The sequence below is a fragment of the Carcharhinus amblyrhynchos genome, chromosome 12 (genome assembly GCF_965287045.1).
Source record: "Carcharhinus amblyrhynchos chromosome 12, sCarAmb.v2.hapA, whole genome shotgun sequence".
NCBI lineage: Eukaryota > Metazoa > Chordata > Chondrichthyes > Carcharhiniformes > Carcharhinidae > Carcharhinus > Carcharhinus amblyrhynchos.
This window is the reverse complement of record NC_137335.1, coordinates 2,799,107-2,819,420: the sequence shown is the minus strand read 5'-3', so window position 1 is coordinate 2,819,420 and position 20,314 is coordinate 2,799,107.

The following is a 20,314-nucleotide window of genomic DNA, read 5'->3' as shown; positions in this document are numbered from 1 at the left end:
GCAGTGGAGGCGGTTCCCCGTCAGCCTGCTGGCAGGACCATCCAGTTCTGTCGAAGCTGAGGGCTATTTATATTCCTCGCCTATGCAGCCGTCAGGGAACCTGCAGCAGAGGTGGACTTCAGTGAGGCTGGGAGACCCTGCTAGCCGGAAGAGCTGGAGAATTCCATCCCTTGTACCGAACTACCTTAAACAGGACATTGTCACTATTTTGTATCCCATTTTTTCTGGTGGGAATGTGGCAGTAGCACAGGGACAGAGATCATGTAGCTCTCAGTTGAGCCTATCCCCTTCCATGAATATTCCTGGGAGTGGGAGCCTCATTAAGTTACATCGAAACATGGAAACTAGAAGCAGGAGTAGGCGATTTGGCCCTTTGAGCCCACTGTGCCATTCATCTTGATCACAGCTGATCAAAATTCAATATCCCGATTTCCCCTTTCCTCCCACATCCCTCGATCTCTTTAGCCCCAAGAGCTGTATCTAATTTCTTCTTGAAATCAGTAGGTTTGGCGTCAACTACATTCTCTGTGGGAGTGAATTCCACACTTCACCACCCTCTGGGTGAAGAAATTCCTCATCTCAGTTTGAAAAGGTTTACCCTTTATCCCTAAACTATGACACCTAGTTCTGGACTCCCTCATCATTGGGAACATTCTTTCTGAATCCACCTTGTCTAACCCTGAGAGAATTTTATAAGTTGCTATGAGATCCCCTCTCACTCTTCTAAAATTCAGTGAATATAATCCTAACTGACTTAGTCTCTCCTTATATAACAGACCTCATACCCTGGTTCTGAGATGTGTCAGGGCCCTAATATAATGGCAGATATTGTAGCATGTACACACTCAGTATAGATTGACAAACTGCAGGACAGTTACACCAAGTAAGAGACCAAATTTGAACAAAGAACAAAAAGTTACAGCACAGGAAAGGCCCTTCAAGTCTGCACCAACCATGCTGCCCATCTTAACTAAAAGCCCTCCCCTTCCAAGGGGATATCCCCCTATTCCCATCATATTCATTTATATATCAAGATATCCCTAAAAAGTCACTACCTAATCTGCTTCCATTACTTCCCCCATCAAGGTGTTCCAGGCACCCACCACTCAAATCTACCTCATACATTTTCCTTTAAACCTTGCCCCTCACACCTTAAACCTGGGCTAGAAATATAAGACACCCCTGGTAAATACAATGGGAAGTTTAGGAAAACATTTGGGTTTCCTCCCAGTACTCCAGTTTCCTCCTGAAATATCACCTTAGAGGCTGGAGTACCTTCACCAGATTCCCTTTATTTACAAACTCCATTCCATTCCTACAACCATGAGACATAGGAGCAGAATTAGGCCACTCGGCCTGCTCCACTGTTCAATCATGGTTGATATTTTTCTCATCCCCATTCTCCTGCCTTTTCCCCATAACCCCGATCTCCTTATCAATCAAGAACCTATCTACCAATGTCTTAAAGACATTCAGTAGCCTGACTTTCACAGCCTCCTGCAGCAGACAGTTCCACAGTTTCAGTACTCTCTGGCTGAAGAAATTCCTCCTCATTTCTGTTTTAAAGGATTATCCCTTTAGCCTGAGGTTGTGTCCTCTGGTTCTAGTTTCTCCTACTAGTGGAAACATCCTCTGTATGTCCACTCTATCCAGGTCTCATCATATCCTGTAAGTTTGAATAAGATTCCCCCTCATCCTCCTAAACTCCTACAGTACATCAGGTACACAACCAGAATCTAAAAGAGCAGTAGACCTGACACTCCCATATTTATATACAGGGAAGGCTCACTGATTGGGCAGGCAATTATGACCTCAATCAGGAAGCTCCTCTCCAAGAGGCCCACCTCTTGAAATCATGATCCCTCTCACAGTTCAAAGATGTGCAGGTGTGGTGAATTGGCCATGCTAAATTGTTGCTTGATGTCCAAAGATGTGTAGGTTGGATGGATTAGCCATGGTAAAAGTGTGGGATTTTGGGTATAGGGTGGAGAGAGAGCCTGGGTAAGATACTTTGCCAGAGAGTCAGTGCAGACTTGATGGGCTGAATTGCCTGTTCTGCATGCTAGAGATGCTATGATTCATTTCTACTCAAACAGAGTAACGTGGAACCTGTTACGAACGAGGAATAGTTGAAGCAGTAAGTACAAGTGAGAAAAGCAAGTGAAGAATTTGTGAAGAGAATGAGATGTGAAAGGCTGAAAGGAGGTTTTTGGGGGCCAGTATAGACTTGTTGGGCCGAATGGCCAGTTACATTACCATGAATTCTATTCAATTCATGATGGTTGGCTTCATAAAACTCTTTCCACCCATTGTCATTACAACGGCATAACGTTATCTGGTATCATTCAAGCAAGCACAGTATCAAATCCGTAATTAAAGTGCCACAGAACACATTGTACAAGTTATTCTCACATAAAGGAGGATAGTATTTAACTGGCCTAGTTTATTAAATTGATTGAGAGTACACTCTGAGTTTCTGATTAGTTTCAGAGTACCCACCTGTCCGAATTGCCATCGATTGCTCCTCCTGTTATTCCAAATTCTTTACATTTTGCGGGGCGGAGAAATTGCTAAATGATTACTTTCTTCCACCCTTCCGTTTATCTTCAAAACCTTCGATATTCTTTGACTCCTCAGGGTCTTGGTTCCAGCATCACCTTCTTCTTTAGCTCTTGTCCAGATGATCTCATTAACTCCATGATTCAATTCAGACTCACACCCGCAGACTGAAAGGCAAACGGAAGTTTGGATATTAAATAACATCAGCCTTCAAACCAAGACTGAATCCTTAAACGTTTATTTATTAGTCACAAGTAGGCTTAAATTAACAATGCAATGAAGTTACTGTGAAAATCCCCTAGCTGCCACACTCCGGCGCCTGTTCGGGTACACTGAGGGGGAATTTAGCATGGCCAATGCACCCTAACCAGCACGTCTTTCAGACTGTGGGAGGAAACCAGAGCACCCGGAGGAAAGCCACACAGACACAGGGAGAGCGTGCAGACACCACACAGACAGTGATCCAAGGTGGGAATTGAACCAAGGTCCCTGGCGCTGTGAAGCAGCCGTGCTAACCATTGTGCCACCGTGACGTCCTCACCTCTCCCTGCATATTGCAAGATTAGAAACTCTTCTTTTTTTAACTAAACAACATCTCCATCATTTCTTTACCAGTTTTGGGCCACTTGATTTTTGATTCAATTAGATGAGTGTGTCAAACACTGACAAAACGATAGAGCACAGAAGGAAGCCATTCAGATTTTTTTTTTGATTTGATTTATTATTGCCTCATGTATTGGGATACATTGAAAAGTATTGATTCTTGTGTGCTATACAGACAAAGCATACCATTCATAGAGTACACGGGGAAAAGGAAAAGAAGAGGGTGCAGCATATAGTGTTACAGTTACAGCTAGGGTGTAGAGAAAGATCAGTTTAATATGAGGTAGGACCATTCAAAAGTCCGACAGCAGCAGGGAAGAAGCGGTTCTTGAGTCGGATGGTACGTGACCTCAGACTCTTGTATCTTTCTCCCGACAGAAGAAGGTGGAAGAGAGAATGTCCGGGGAGCACGGGGTCCTTGATTAAGCTGGCTGCTTTTTCGAGGCAGTGGAAATTGTAGACAGAGTCAATAAATGGGAGGATGGTTTGTGTCATGGACTGGGCTTCGTTCACAACCCTTTGTAGTTTCTTGCGGTCTTGGGCAGAGCAAGAGCCACACCTAGCTCTGAAACAATCAGAAAGAATGCTTTCTATGGTGCAACTGTAAAAGTTGCAGTGGACATGATGAATTTCCTTATCCCCCTGAGAAAGTAGAGGCGCTGATGGGCTTTCTTAACTATAGCGTTGGCATGGAGGGTCCAGGGAAGATTGTTGGTAACCTGGACACCTAGAAATGTGAAGCTCTCAACCATTTCTGCTTCATCACAGTTGATGTAGACAGGGTCATGTCATCCTCTATGCTTGTTGAAGTTGATGGACCAGTTCCTAGTCCATTATATCCATGCCACCTCTTTCAAAGAGTTATCCCATCAGTCCCACTCCCCTGCTCTTTTCTCAAGGTTACATTACCGTGAATTCTATTCAACTCATGATGGTTGGCTTCATAAACCTCTTTCCACCCATTGTCATTATAACATTGTCTGGTATAGTTCAAGCAAGCACAGTATCAAATCCGTAATTAAAGTGCCACAGAACACATTGTTTGGGTTTATTGTGGCCACGTGATGTCTGATTTGTGACCTAACTCCACGTACTCACCTTTGCCCCAAAGCCCTTCATATTGTTAATGAACAAAAATCTACCCAACTCAGATTCAAAATTTACCATGACTTGCATCAATTGCCATTTGCAGAAGAGAATTCAAAATTTCTAGGGAACAAAAAGCAAAGAAAAGTACAGCACAGGAACAGATCCCTTAGCCCTCCAAGCCCATGCTGATCATGATGCACTAACTAAACTAAAAACAAAACCTTCTCCTCTTACTCAGCTCATATCCCCCTATTCTCTCCCCACCTGTACCCATCCAGATCCCTCTTAAACATTGCTAATGTGACTCCTTTCTTGTGGAAACTGGAATCCCAAGGCAGCAAAGAAATCATTGAACATTAACCTAGGCAAGAGAAAGCACTAAGTCAAAGGTTTTTTTTGTACCTGGAATTTAGAAAGGGACAATTCCATCAAAGTTTCCAAGATAATAACAGGAACAGGTAGGGTGATATAAAGAAAATATTTTCGCTGGCAGGGAAGCTCAGGAGCGGTGAGCAGACTCGAAAAATGAGAAGCAGATCTTCCAAGACTGAAACTGGGCAACATTCCACAGATCTACAAAATTCTGTGAGGAATAGACAGGGTGGATAGTCAGAGGCTTTTCCCCAGGGTGGATGTGTCAGTTACAAGGGGGCACAGGTTCAAGGTGAGAGGGGGAGAGTTTAAGGGAGATGTGCGGAAGAAGTTTTTTACACAGAGAGGGGTGTGCAATAACTCCACAGAGGTGAAGTTACTTTATTTACGCCATACATCTGTACACAGCCAGCTCTCCAGTTGCTCCCTGCTGAATGCAGGCTGGGAGTCTGACACACCTGCTTTAAATAGGGGGCATGAGGCTCCCTGATTTAACCATCAGTTAGGACTCATTAGGCAATTCTTAGAATCATAGAAACCCTACAGTGCAGAAAGAGGCCATCTGGCCCATTAAGTCTGCACCAACCACAATCCCACCCAGGCTCTACCCCAATATCCCTACACGTTTACCCGCTAATCCCTCTAACCTACACATCTCAGGACACTAATAGGAAATTTAGCATGGCCAATTAACCTAACCCGCACATCTTTGGACTGTAGGAGAAAACAGTGCATCCGGAGGAAACCCATGCAGACACGAGGAGAATGTGCAAACTTCACACAGACAGTGACCCGAGCCAGGAATTGAACCCAGGTTCCTGGAGCTGTGAAGCAGCAGTGCTAACCACTGTGCTGCCGTGCCGCCCATACTCTAGCAAGTCAACCTCATTAGCCTGGCTGAAGTCATCACATGGTGGGTGCCTGCAACATGGTGGTGGAAGCAGGAATGCTGCAGCAACTTGCCAAGTTGTCGTTCTCACTGGCTGGAATTCTCTGGCCATTCATCCCGGTGGATTCTCGGTCCCAGTGGCAGCGCATCCACCTCCTGCTGGTTTCCTGGTGGCAAGGGAGTGGAGTGGGGTTCCAGTGGGAATTCCCCTCAACAGTGTTGGAACCAGAAGGTTCCACCACCAGCAAATGGCACGCCACCTCCCGGCACCAAGGAAACTGCTGAGAGGAGGCCGGAGAATCTCAGTGTTATAAAATGTGTCAATACTTTCCAGAGTCTCACCTTGAGATGCTGAGAATTTGTCCTTTTGGACCTTTCCTCAATTTGGACATATTTCCAACCTGACACATCACACTGAGACAGTCCTGGGTCCAATTTCTCAGAACTGGCACAGTGGGTGGGATTTTCCGGCCAGACTCACCCCAAGACCGAGAAACCCCACCTGAGGTCAACAGATATTTGCATGGTCCGTGTCCCGCTCATTCCCGTGGCAGGCGGGATGGGTCACAGTCTGAGGATTCAGGGTAGACCATTTAGGATGGAGCTGAGGAGACTTTCCTTCACCCAGAGAGTGGTGAACCTGTGGAATTCCTTACCCCAGGAAGCAGTTGATGCCAAAACACTGAATGTATTCAAGAGACGGCTGGATATAGCATTTGGGGTGAATGAGATCAAAATTTATGGGGAGAAAGCAGGATTAGGCTGTTGAGTTGGACGATCAGCCATGATGGTAAGGAATGGTGGGGCCGGCTCGAAGGGCCGAATGGGTTCCTTCTGCTCCTGTCTTCGATGTTCCTATGTCATTGTGGAGACATTTTCATCTTCCGAGCACACAAGACTTTAAATTCTTGTCTGATTTGTGTGTTCCAGCACACAAAACCTAGAGTGCTGAAAGGAAAATTGCTCCATTGGAATAAATCCAAGATAGGTGTGGATAAATCATAAACACATTTTGTTACACATAGCAGAGGAATGTCTTCCATTAGATTGAATATCAATCATTCGAAATAGATCCAAATAGTAGCTATCAGCAGTTCATACTGGTATTCAGCTTCTTGCAAGTTCAATCAGAGTGTCAAATTGTGCAGAGTTTGCACATTCTCCCTGTGTCTATGTGTGGGTTTCCTCTGGGTGCTCCGGTTTCCCCCCATAGTCCAAAGATGTGCAGGTTAGGTGGATTGGCCACACTAAATTGTCAGGGGGATTAGCAAGGTAAATACATGGAGTTATAGGGATAGGACTTGGGTGGGATTGTTGTGAGTGCAGACTCGATGGGCCAACTGGTCTCCTTCTGCACCACATGGATTCTATGATTCTGCGAATATTTGCCAACAAAAAGTAGCTTAGACACCCCAGTGCCAGGCCAGAGATCCTGACCTGATGAATAGGATCCCAACTGGGACTCCTGTCCCAGCTTGTGAGGATTTCTGCCTCTGTTAGATAGAGACTTGCAACATTTTACTTAACAGCTGTCGTTTGATGGAAGAGGACATTCGAAGAAAACAGGGAAATGGAATAGTAATGAGGGAAAAGTGGGAATTGGATGATTATAGACTGGGTGGGGAAGGAGAAAGGAAGCTATCCACATAACACAGGGGCGAAAGCTTACCAAGATGAACCGAGGGGGAGACCTGATATAAGTCTACAAGATTATGAGGGGCATGGACAGAGTGGATAGACAGAAGGTTTTTCCCAGGGTGGAAGAGTCAATTATTAGGGAGCAAAGGTTTAAAGTGTGAGGGGCAAGATTTAAAGGAGATAAACAAGGTAAGTTCTTTACAGAGGGAGTGGTGGGTGTCTGGAACTCGCTGCCGGGAGAGTAGTGGAAACGGATATGATAGTGACTTTCAAGGGGTGTCTTGACATGAATAGGATGGGAATAGAGGGATGTGATCCCCGGAAGGGTAGGGAGTTTTAGTTCAATCAGGCAGCATGGTCAGTGCAGGCTTGGAGGGCCGAAGGGTCTGTTCCTGTGCTGTAATTTTCTTTGTTTTTTGAAGAAAGGAGAGTGTGCCAACAAGAACTTGAGTAGGGATAGGATGGGGAGTGAATGCCAACAGGGGTGGACTAGAGTAGGGGGGGACCTTGGCACCGTTAAATTGGGGGATGGGGGGGTGGGTAACTGCAAGGGAGTATCAGTTTGAATAGGGAGGATGAAGGAAGAGTATCGGGTTGAATTGGGAAGGAGTGAAATTCCAGGCAGAATTGACTAAAGGTGGAGGACGCTTCGAGGTCCAAGTTTCTATGTGAAAAAATGGGAAATTGGGTGGAAAACAATTTAATTGGGATGGTGAGATCATATTTGGGGAATAAATGATTTATTGAAAAGTCAATGCTCAGTTTTTAAGGATAGAACATCCATCAATGATGAATAATAAATATGGAATTAACCAGAATGCATCGCATTTCATGTGAAATTTCTAAATCTTGCAGTGAAGTATGTTCCCATATTTCCCCCTCCTCACACGCCACCTCCTGCTCCCCCCCCCCACCCCACCCCATCCCCTCCCCTCGAATTGCATACCTGATTTTGTACTTTCGACATTTGCACTCCTACCTTCAGGGCTTCATGTGCTCAGGTTCTGTTCTGGAAAGGATGAAAGGGATACTGGGAGTATCTGAGATTCCGATATTCCTGTAAACTCTTTGTTTACACATGTCCCAACCTCATAAATGAGAGCAATGCCTGAGAGGTCAGCTTTCCGGGAATTCCGTCAGTCTACTCCGGAGCTAATTTGCAGGATGCTGAGTACAAAGTAAGGTGGGGGAGTGGTGGGGGTAGGGGGGTGGGGGGGGGGGGGTGCGGTGGAGGGGTGGGACGGTTGAAGAGATGGACAAACAATTGATGAAAACTGTTTTGTGTTTGCCAACGTTCTGTTTTACACACGGGTTCAACCATACAGTTTGTTAATGCAATTCGGAACTGCTGTAGCATCTTGGAAAATGAGCATGTCATGGTTTGAAAATAAATTGTTTTTCACTTTGGGACTTTGAACACACTTCCCTTGATTCTGTATCTTGGGAGATTCATACTAGTATTTTTTATTCCAATCTGAATACAGGAGGCGATGGCCTGGTGATACTATCACTAAGCTATTAATCCAGAAACATTCTGGGAACTGGGGTTGGAATCCCACCACGGCAGGTGGTGGAATCTGAATTCAATTTAAACAAATCTGGAATTAAGAATCTGCTGATGATCATGAAACCATTGTCAAATTTCAGGAAAAACTCATCTGGTTCACTAATGTCCTTTAGGGAAGGAAATCTGCCGTCCTTACCCAGTCTGGCCTACGTGTGACTCCAGAGCCACAGCAATGTGGCTGAGTCCCGACTGCCCTCTGAAATGGCCTAGGGATGGGCCACCAGTGCTGGCCAGCCAACAATGCCCATGTCCTGTGAATGAATAAAGAAGTTAACCGAACGGTAGTTTGCGATGAAAGAATGCAGCAGCTGTGAAATCTCTTCCTTTTCACATTCTATCGTTCACCTGATCTTCATTCAGTGTGTCTGCAAAGGTAATCAGTCTCCTGGCTGTAAGTTATTCTAATACTGCATCGATCTCAAAGTTTAGAATAACATTTTAGACATTTCAAAAATAAGCTGATGAATGTTGAAGGGTTCAGCAAAGAAGGAAAGAAACAGCCTTGGACATTGAACTAAATGCAATGCTGCACAGATTAATATCATAGAACACAGAACATAGAACAGTACAGTACAGGCCCTCCGGCCCTCGATGTTGTGCCGAGCTGTGTCCAAACCCAAGATCAAGCTATCCCACTCCCTATCATTCTGGTGTGCTCCATGTGCCTATCCAATAACCGCTTGAAAGTTCCTAAAGTGTCGGATTCCACTATCACAGCAGGCAGTCCATTTCACACCCTAACCACTCTCTGAGTAAGGAGAGTCATAGAGGTTTACAGCATGGAAACAGGCCCTTCGGCCCAACTTGTCCATGCTGCCCTTTTTTTTAAAACCACTAAGCTAATCCCAATTGCCCGCATTTGGCCCATATCCCTCTGTACCCATCGTACCCATGTAACTGTCTAAATGTTTTTTAAAAGATAAAATTGTACCCACCTCTACTACTAGTAGCTTGTTTCACATACTCACCACCCTCTGTGTGAAAAAATTGCCCCTCTGGACACTTTTGTATCTCTCCCCTCTCACCTTAAACCTATGCCCTCCACTTTTAGACTCTCCTACCTTTGGGAAAAGATATTGACTATCTAGCTGATCTGTGCCCCTCATTATTTTATAGATCTCTATAAGATCACCCCTCAACCTCCTACACTCCAGAGAAAAAAGTCCCAGTCTATTCAGCCTCTCCTTATAACTCAATCCATCAAGTCCCAGTAACATCCTAGTAAATCTTTTCTGCACTCTTTCTGGTTTAATAATATCCCTTCTATAATAGGGGGACCAGAACTGCACACAGGATTCCAAGTGTGGCCTTACCAATGTCTTGTAAAACTTTAACAAGACGTCCCAACTCCTGTATTCAGTGTTCTAACCGATGAAACCAAGCATGCCGAATACCTTCTTCACCACTCTGTCCACCTGTGACTCTACTTTCAAGGAGCTATGAACATGTACCCCTAGATCTCTTTGTTCTGTATCTCTCCCCAACACCCTACCATTAACTGAGTAAGTCCTGCCCTGGTTCAATCTACCAAAATGTATCACTGGCATTTGACTAAATTAAACTCCATCTGCCATTTGTCAGCCCACTGACCCAATTGATCAAGATCCTGTTGCAGTTGGAGATAACTTTCTTCACTGTCCACCATGCCACCAATCTTGATGTCATCTGCAAACTTACTAACCATGCCTCCTATATTCTCATCCAAATCATTATTATAAATGACAAATAACAGTGGGCCCAGCACTGATCCCTGAGGCACATCGCTGGCCATAGGCCTCCTTCTTGAAAAACAACTCTCTACATCCATCTTCTGGCTTCTGTCAAGAACAGTAAAAAGTCTGACAACACCAGGTTTTAGTCCAACCTATTTATTTGATAATATACTCACTAGCTTTCGGGGTTACCCCCTTCGTCAGGTGACCCCGAAAGCTAGTGAGTATATTATCAAATAAATAGGTTGGACTAAAACCTGGTGTTGTCAGACTTTTTACTGTGTTTACGCCAGTCCAACGCCGGCATACCCACATCATTCTGTCAAGAAGCCAATTTTGTATCCATTTAGATACCTCACCCTGGATCCTGTGAGATTTAACCTTATGCAACCACCTACAATGCGGTACCTTGTCAAACGCCTTGATAAAGTCCATGTAGACAACATCAACTGCACTGCTTTCATCTACCTTCTTGGCTACTTCCTTCAAAAAACTCTATTAAATTTGTGAGAATGATTTTCCACTCACAAAGCCATGCTGACTGTCCCTAATCAGTACTTGCATCTCTAAATACCTGTAGATCCTGCCTCTCAAAATACCTTCCAACAATTTACCCACCACAGATGTGAGGCTCACTGGCCTGTAGTTCCCAGGCTTTTCCCTGCAGCCTTTTTTAAACAAAGGCACAACATTTGCCACTCTTCAATCTTCAGGCGCCTTACCCATGACTATCAATAATTCAAATATCTCGGCTAGGGGACCGACAGTTTCCTCCCTAGCCTCCCACAATGTCCTGGGATACGCTTCATCAGGTCCAGCAGATTTATCTACCTTGATGTGCTTTAACACTTCCAGCACCTCCTTCTCTGTAATATGTACACTCCTCAAGACACTACTATTGATTTCCCCAAATCCCCTAACGTCCATGCTTTTCTCAACAGTAAATACTGATGAGAAATATTCATTTTGGATCTCACCCATCTCTTGTGGATCCGCACATAGATGGCTTTGTTGATCCTTAAGAGGCCCTACTCTCTCTTGAGTTCATGTCAGACTATCTGTAACCCCCACGATTTGCCTGGGCTTGCAAAATCTCACTAACTGTCCTATCTGGAGACAATACACATCTCTTTAAAGCTCTCTCCACTCACATTGTCTGTACCTTTAAGACTTGATTACCTGTAAAGACTCGCAATCCAACCATTATTTTTTAAACTGAGTTTGTGTCTTTATATGCCCTGTTTGTGAACAGAACTCCCACGTACCTGACGAAGGAGCAGCGCTCTGAAAGCTAGTGGCTTTTAGCTACCAAGTAATCCTGTTGGACTTTAACCTGGTGTTGGGAGACTTCTTACTTCGATTCCAGTCTCAGGTGACTGTGTGGAGTTTGCACGTTCTCCTTGCATCTGCGTGAGTTTCCTCTGGGTGCTCCGGTTTCCTCCCATAATCCAAAGATTTGCTGGTTAGGTGGACTGGCCAAGCTAAATTGTACTGTGGGGATTCTATTCTAAGCTCAAAAAAGACAGTAGGACTAGGGGGCACAGCCTCAAGATAAAGGGGAGGCGGTTTAGAACGGAGTTGAGGAGGAACTTCTTCACTCAAAGGGTGGTGAATCTCTGGAATTCTCTGCCCGTTGAAGTGGTGGAGGCTGCCTCGCTAAATATTTTTAAGAAGCGGGTTGATGGGTTCTTGATAAGAGAGGGGATTAAGGGTTATGGGGAGAGGGCGGGAAAGTGGAACTGAGCCACAACAGATCAGCCATGATCTTATTGAATGGCGGGGCAGGCTCGAAGGGCTAGATGGCCTACTCCTGCTCCTATTTCTTATGTTCTTATGTTCTTATTCTAATGCCTAAGACTGTCACAGATGTAATGTGTGTCTATGCCTTGATCACGTTATTGGTGCTGTAATATTGCTCAAACACTCGATTGTTTTGACAGGTCACTGTACACAAAGGATAAAATATGGAGGTTGCACAAATTTGAAGTTGCCACAAAGACGCACTTTAATCTTTAATGATGCTATGCTGAATATTTAATCCTATACCTGTCATCCTTCAGTCACAGAGAAGCCCTAATCTCATTTATTGTTCCAACATAAAGATGTTTTGAGTGTTTAGTTTAGAATGTCCACAACATCATACTTCCATCTGAATTGGTAAAGAAAAGCCTCAAAATAAATAGTAAGAAATACATGCAAATGAGAAACCCAGCAGAATAAGATTTACCCAGCTTTAACAGAACTTTCAACTGCATGCAGAATCATAGAACCCTACAGTGCAGAAAGAGGCCCTTCGGCCCATCGAGTCTGCACCAAACACAATCCCACCCAGGCCCGACCCCCCCATATCCCTACATATCATAACCACTAACCTACACATCCCTGGACATGAAGGGACAATTTCTTAGCATGGCCAATCAACCTAACCCGCGCATCTTTGGACTGTGGGAGGAAACCGGAGCACCCAGAGGAAACCCACGCAGACACGAGGAGAATGTGCAAACTCCACACAGACAGTGACCCGAGCCGGGAATCAAACCCAGGACCCTGGAGCTGTTAAACAGCAGTGCTGACCACTGTGCTACCGTGCCACCCACGTGTCTGAGAAGGGCTGATTGACAAGATTATGGATGAAAAGTGCGGTGTGGGGATAACCCAGGGAGTTCTTTCAAAGAGCTGGCACAGGATAACAGTGATAGGCCGAATGGCCCTTTCCATGCTGTTAGGTCCCACACTTAAAGTTTCTTTATTATTGTCACCAATAGGTTTACATTCACACTGCAATGAAGTTACTATGAAAATCCCCTAGTTGCTACACCTTGGCCCCTGTTTGGGTACACTGAGGGAGAATTTAGCATGGCCAATGCACTTAACCAGCACGTCTTTCAGACTGTGGGAGGAAACCAGGGCACCCGGAGGAAACCCACGCAGACACGGGGAGAACGTGCAAACTCCGCACAGTGACTCAAGCTGGGAATTTGAATCCAGGTGCTTGTGGGCATGGGGGATGCATTCGGGGAGGTCTGGTAGGCCGGTGATTGGGAAGTGGGGGGGGTTGGAAGGCCAGCAATGGGGTGGTTGCGGGACTGGCCAGCGATCAGGCTGGCCAGCAACCTGGAGGCTGGCATTGTGGGGCCACTGCGTATGCTCCAACCTCGGCGTGAAACAGATTGGTGCGGAGGCTGCATGTTCTCCCCGTGTCTGTGTGGGTTTCCTCCAGGTGCTCCGGTTTCCTCCCACAGTCTGAAAGACGTGTTGGTTAGGTGCCGTGTTAAATTCTCCCTCAGTGTATCCGAACAGGCACCGGGATGTGGGCAACTAGGGGATTTTCACAGTAACTTCATTGCAGTGTTAATGTAAGCCTACTTGCGACATATAACTAAAGTTTAAGATCCCACAACACTACTCTGAGGAAGAACAGGAGTTCTCCCCTGTACTCTAACCAATCTCTCCCCTCAATCAACCCATCACCAAAGTAGATGATCTGGCCATGATTAGATTACTGTTTGTGGGAGCTTGCTGTGCGCGAATTGGTTGCTGCGTTTTCTGACATTCTAACAGTGACTACACTTCAAAGAAAGCTTCATTGGATGTTAAGTGCTGTGGGGTGTCTAGCGGCTGTGTAGGCGCTATACAAATGTGAGTCTCCCTTTTCCATCCGTCTCCAACTACAATTCGAGCTCTGATTTTACTGCAAGTTGTCTTGCCCTTGGACAGCCCCTCTCAGACTCTGAGGTACTGGTTTACGATCGGGATACGCCCTGCTCTGGTTCCCTGTGGTGGAGCAGCCTGAGTAAAATGTCTCAGGCCTACGCCAAAGACTGCCCATTTGCCCAAACCAGGTAACTAATTCCTGTTTGCGAGTAGTGCGTTCAATATTGAATTAGTTTAGCTGGGGCCTCACTGGATAGCACAGTTCTGTAACTCAAGCTGTGAAGGGAAAAACTGAAAGTTGTCTATCAGCAGCTTGCTGGTGATTGAATGTTAATGTCCATTCACCACTCAAAAATGTCTTTACACTTATTCACTGTGACCCTGACAAGTCCAGCACTTTAATCTTGTTCCTTTGCTCTCTCTTTCTCTCATAGCCGAGGTAAAAGGGAGTCGCTTCAAGCCTGAGCACAGCTAATTGGACCAGAGGGATGGAGGTAGACTGAATGAGGTGGGACAGCTGATGCTGAATGGGGAAGTGAAGGAGAGACTGAATTATTCACGGGGGGGGGGTGGAACCCCCTGCCGAGACTGAGGAGGGAATCAAGAGACAAGTGCACTGGAGGGTGCAGTTAGATGGCACAGGAGCAGAGCAACATTTAAATCTTTGGATCTAATGAACGGGAAAAAATTAAAACTTGGCAGTGTTGTTGAGTAATTCAGCCTGTCTCAGGCAAAATCCTTGAATGCACCATTTTGTACACAGCACAATACACGCTAAACATAAGAATGGCATGCAGCTGGCTTGTGTTTGAGAAAGAAAAACATACAATCATATTTATATTTCCATATGCTACATTTGAGTGATATTTGTCAGTCACTGATAGTTAGGTTTGTGCTCTCTATATTCGGGTTGGCAATGATGTCCATAGTCACGCATCACCATTTATTTCTTGTGATTCAAGTTGTTTGAACAGCAACATACAGCTTCTATTCACTTAGGAATAATCTCTTTAGGATAATTACTTTCTTACTAATCCTGAAAATCAAATCCCACCCGCTTGGTCATCAGTCCCATGGCAAGCACTCAGGGGCAGCACGGTGGCACAATGGTTAGCTGTCTCACAGCGCCAGGCACACGGATTCGCTTCCCGGTTTGGGTCACTGTCTGTGCGGGATCTGCTCGTTCTCCCCGTGTCTACGTGGATTTCCTCCGGGTGCTCCAGCTTCCTCCCACAGTCTGGAAGACGTGCGGGCGAGGTGCATTGACCCGAACAGGCATCGGAGTGTGGTGAGTAGGCGAATTTCACAATAAATTCATTGCAGTGTTAATGTCAGCTTTACTTCTGACTAATAAATAAACTTTACTTTCTGTTCATTGCAGTTTGCTTTGGATTCAAATCTCACCCTGATAGCTGAGGGGGGATTGGATTGGAGGTGAGGAAGAGGAGGGGAGTGGGCAGCAGTATCCTACCTGCTTCTGCCTTTTCAGGGATGGGGGAACCTCCATTGCCGATGAGGGAAGGTAATTCTAAAGTTTACAAAGGGGAATTAGGATGCATTTTGCACACAGGTTCTCTCCTTCCCATCTTCTGCTGTGGCAAGAGGCAAGAGCAGGTAAAGGTGCCATAGTCCCAGGTGGCCATAAGCTGACTGACTGGGAGTGATTTAACCTGTGGTTCACCACACCTCAGGCAAGGGGCAAGGTTGAGAAGGTGGGACATTCCTGAATGATTTTAGCCGGTACAGGAATTGAACCCACATTGTTGGCATCGCTCTGTATCACAAACCATCTGTCCAGCCAGTTGAGTTAATGGACTCCGACAGCAACTGCCTCGACAAGGGAGTACAGGTATGAGATAGAGAATCTGGGGAACTGGTGCAATAACGATAATCTCTCCCTCAATATCAACAAAACGAAGGAGATGGTCATTGACTTCAGGAAGCGTAGTGGAGATGTGCCTCTGTCTACATCAATGAGGATGAAATAGAAATGGTTGTGAGCTTCAGTTTTTTAGATGTCCAGATCACTAACAACCTGTCCTGGTCCCCCCATGCTGACACCATAGTTAAGAAAGCCCCACCAACGCCTCTACTTTCTCAGAAGACTAAGGAAATCTGGTATGTCAGCTACAACTCTCACCAAATTTTACAGATGCCCCATAGAAAGCATTCTTTCTGGTTGTATCACAGCTTGGTATGGGCTCCTGCACTGCCCAAGATCACAAGAAACTACAAAGGGTTGTGAATGAAGCCCAATCCATCGCACAAACCAGCCTCCCATCCATTGACTCTGTCTACACTTCCCACTGCCTTGGAAAAGCAGTCAGCATAATTAAGGACCCCACACACCCTGGACATTCTCTCTTCCACCTTCTTCCATTGGGAAAAAGATACAAAAGTCGGAGGACATGTACCAACCAACTCAAGAACAGCTTCTTCCCTGCTGTCATCAGATTTTTCAATGGACCTACCTCGCATTAAGTTGATCTTTCGCTGGACCCTAGCTATGACTGTAACACCACATTCTGCACGCTCTCCTTTCCTTCTCTGTGAACGGTATGCTTTGTCTGTATAGCGTGCAAGAAACAATACTTTTCACTATATACTAATACATGTGACAATAATAAATCAAATCAAATCAAATCAGTAAAATTGGCAAACTACAAAGAATTTGATCAGTTTACAACAAAGAGCTGCAGACTCGGTTGGGTGAGAGATTGTTTTGCAATGCAGAGAGTGCTATCAAAGCATAGCAGGCGACTGGAAGGCTGGTATCAGAGTGAAGATGATCATTGTGTAGGGTGACTGTGAGGCACAGGCAATAGCTTGATATGGGCTCCTGCTCTGCCCAAGACCGCAAGAAGCTACAAAGGATTGTGAATGAAATCCATCATTCAAACCAGCCTCCCATCCATTGACTCTGTCTACATTTCCCACTGCCTTGGAAGAGCAGTCAGCATAATTAAGGACCCCACGCACCCCGGACATTCTCTCTTCCACCTTCTTCCATCGGGAAAAAGATATAAGAGCAATAGGCAGAGGGAAAGTTTGAGAATTGATTGCTCAGGGGAGGAGGAGGGGCAGGAACTTCCCTAAACATGGCATGATCCCTTTAAGCGGAAATCTTTCCACTGACAAAATGGCTCCATCATTTTACTTGCCTTCCCAATAGGTCAGGGAGCCCCTAGACACGGCCGCCTCGGAAAGAGTAACTAGAAGACTTCTGCTCCTACGTTCATGTTCCTGATCAGCGCTCTACCAAAAATGACGGTTACGTCCTTCACTCTGGTGCAGTACTGAGGGGCTGCCACACTGTCAGAAGTGACCATCAGTTGGACAAGATGTCAAACTAAGGCTCCCGCTGCCCTCTGAGGGGAATGGGAAAAATCCTATAGATGTTATTTTGAATAGGAGCAGGTGAGATCTCACTGGTGTCTTGGGTAATATTTCTTCCTCAGTCAATCTCCCATTGTTCATTATCACATTGCTGTTTGTTATGTGACAATTAGCTACTGTACAGGGTATAATGCAACAGTCGTTACACTGCACAATTACTCAATTGGCTGCAAAATGCCTTGGAACATCCTGAGGTTGTGAAAGGCACTATATAAATGCAAGTCTGCCTGTCTTCCAGCTTTTGAAGTTAAAAGCTAATTTAACAAGGCTCCACCCCACAGCGGCCCTGCCTCCCACTGGGATGATGAGGCAATCCATCGTCCCCTGAGTGAAACATTTCCCAAAAAACACCTCCGGATTGTGGGAGATGGGACGAGCGGGTACAAGCTGAGAATCTACCCTCATCTCTCGGAGCAGAATAAATCTTGAATTTAAAAAATTTAAAACAGGCGAAAAAGGTACCAGAAAAGATCAGCAGTGGAGGGCAGTGGACAAAAGGAATGCAAGGGAAACATACAATACTTAGAATCCCTACAGTGGCCATTCAGCCCACCAAGGCTGACCATAGCCCACAATCCCACCCAGGCTCTACCCCCACAAATTTATCCTGCTAATCCCCTGGCACTCGGGTCAACTTAGCATGGCCAATCAATCTAACCCACGCATCTTTGGAGTCTGGGAGGAAATCGGAGCATCTGGAGGAAATCCACACAGAAACAGGGAGAATGTGCAAACTGCATACAGGCAGTGACCCAAATTGGGAATTGAACCCGGGCCCCTGGCATTGTGAGGCAGCAGTGCTAACCACCGTGCCATCGTCCTGCCCCATATATGAGGGAGGGTGCTCATTAAGTTAAAACAGTGAAGATGTGGCTGAATTACATCAGCCTGCCCCAGTTCAAGTTCAGTTCCTTCCTTAACTCAAAGCTTAAAATGGGTTTTATGCCAAAAACCTCTTTCTGACAACAGACACATTCTCAGAGGAATGCCAATGGACTTGGTTGACTGCCACCAGAAAAGAATGAGCATTTGCACAGCCATTGTTTAAGAAGGGTGCCAGGCAAAAGGCAGGGAATTATAGGCCGGTTAGTTTAACGTCTGTTGTAGGTAAAATGTTAGAATCCGTCATCAAGGAGGAAATAGCAAGGCATCTTGAAGGGAATTGCTTGATAGAGCAGACGCAGCATGGTTTCGTTAAGGGGAAGTCGTGTCTGACAAACTTATTGGAGTTCAATGAGGATGTGTCTAGGGCGGTGGATAGAGGAGAGCCGGTGGATGTGGTCTTTCTTGATTTTCAGAAGGCGTTTGACAAGGTACCTCACAAGAGGTTATTGCAGAAGGTCAGGGGACATGGAGTTGGGGGTAGGGTGTTAGCGTGGATAGAGGATTGGTTGTCAAATAGGAGGCAGAGAGTGGGGGTCAATGGGTGCTATTCGGATTGGCGGTTGGTGACTAGTGGAGTGCCCCAAGGGTCGGTGCTGGGGCCTCAGCTATTTACCATTTATATAGATGATCTGGAGGAGGGAACCGAGTGTAGGGTGTCGAAATTTGCTGATGACACCAAGATTGGTGGAACGGCAAATTGTGCAGAGGGTGTGGAGAGTCTACAGAAGGATCTAGATAGGCTGGGCGAATGGGCCAGGAACTGGCAAATGGAATTTAATGTTGGCAAGTGCGAGGTGGTCCACTTTGGTAGGAATAGTGGTAGGAAGGATTATTACTTACGTGGCGAAAAACTGCAGCAGGTGACGGTGCAGAGGGACCTCGGGGTCCTTGTGCATGAGTCGCAAAAACCCAGCCTGCAGGTGCAGCAGGTGGTCAGGAAGGCGAATGGGATGCTGGCCTTCATAGCGAGGGGGATTGAATATAAAAGTAGGGAGGTCTTGCTGCGGCTGTATAGGGCATTGGTGAGGCTGCAGCTGGAGTACTGTGTGCAGTTTTGGGCGCCGTACTTACGCAAGGATATTTTGGCCTTGGAGGGAGTGCAGAGGAGGTTTACTAAGCTGATACCGGAGTTGAGGGGGTTGAGCTATGAGGAGAGGCTGAATAAACTAGGCTTGTACTCGTTAGAGTTTAGAAGAATGAGGGGAGATCTCATTGAAACGTATAAGATGATGAATGGGATGGATAGGATAGAGGTGGAGAGACTCTTCCCGCTCAGAAAGGACAGTAGGACTAGAGGGCACAGCCTCAAGATAAAGGGAGGGCGGTTTAGAATTGAGTTGAGGAAGAACTTCTTCACTCAAAGGGTGGTGAATCTCTGGAATTCTCTGCCCGTTGAAGTGGTGGAGGCTGCCTCGCTAAATATTTTTAAGACGCGGGTTGATGGGTTTTTGATAAGAGAGGGGATTAAGGGTTATGGGGAGAGGGTGGGAAAGTGGAACTGAGCCACGACAGATCAGCCATGATCTTATTGAATGGCGGGGCAGGCTCGAAGGGCTAGATGGCCTACTCCTGCTCCTATTTCTTATGTTCTTATGTTCCCCCTTCCTCATCAAAAATAATGGCTGGAACTCTCTTAGCCATTCATGCCAGCGGGATACTCTGCCCCTGCCGGCAGCACACCCCCACCCACGGGTGTCATGGGGGTGCCTTTGATGGGAAATCCCAGTGACAGCAGTGGGACAAGAGAATCCTGCCCGCTAGCGAACAGCACGCTAACTTCTACCGCCAAGAAACATGCGGCTCGGAAGTCAGAGAGTCTCGCTCAATGTCAGAATCCCGACAGTACAGAAGGAGGCCATTCAGCCCATCGAGTCTGCACCAACCACAATCCCACCCAGGCCCTATCCCCACAACCCCATACACTTACCCTGGTTAGCCCCATTGTTACTA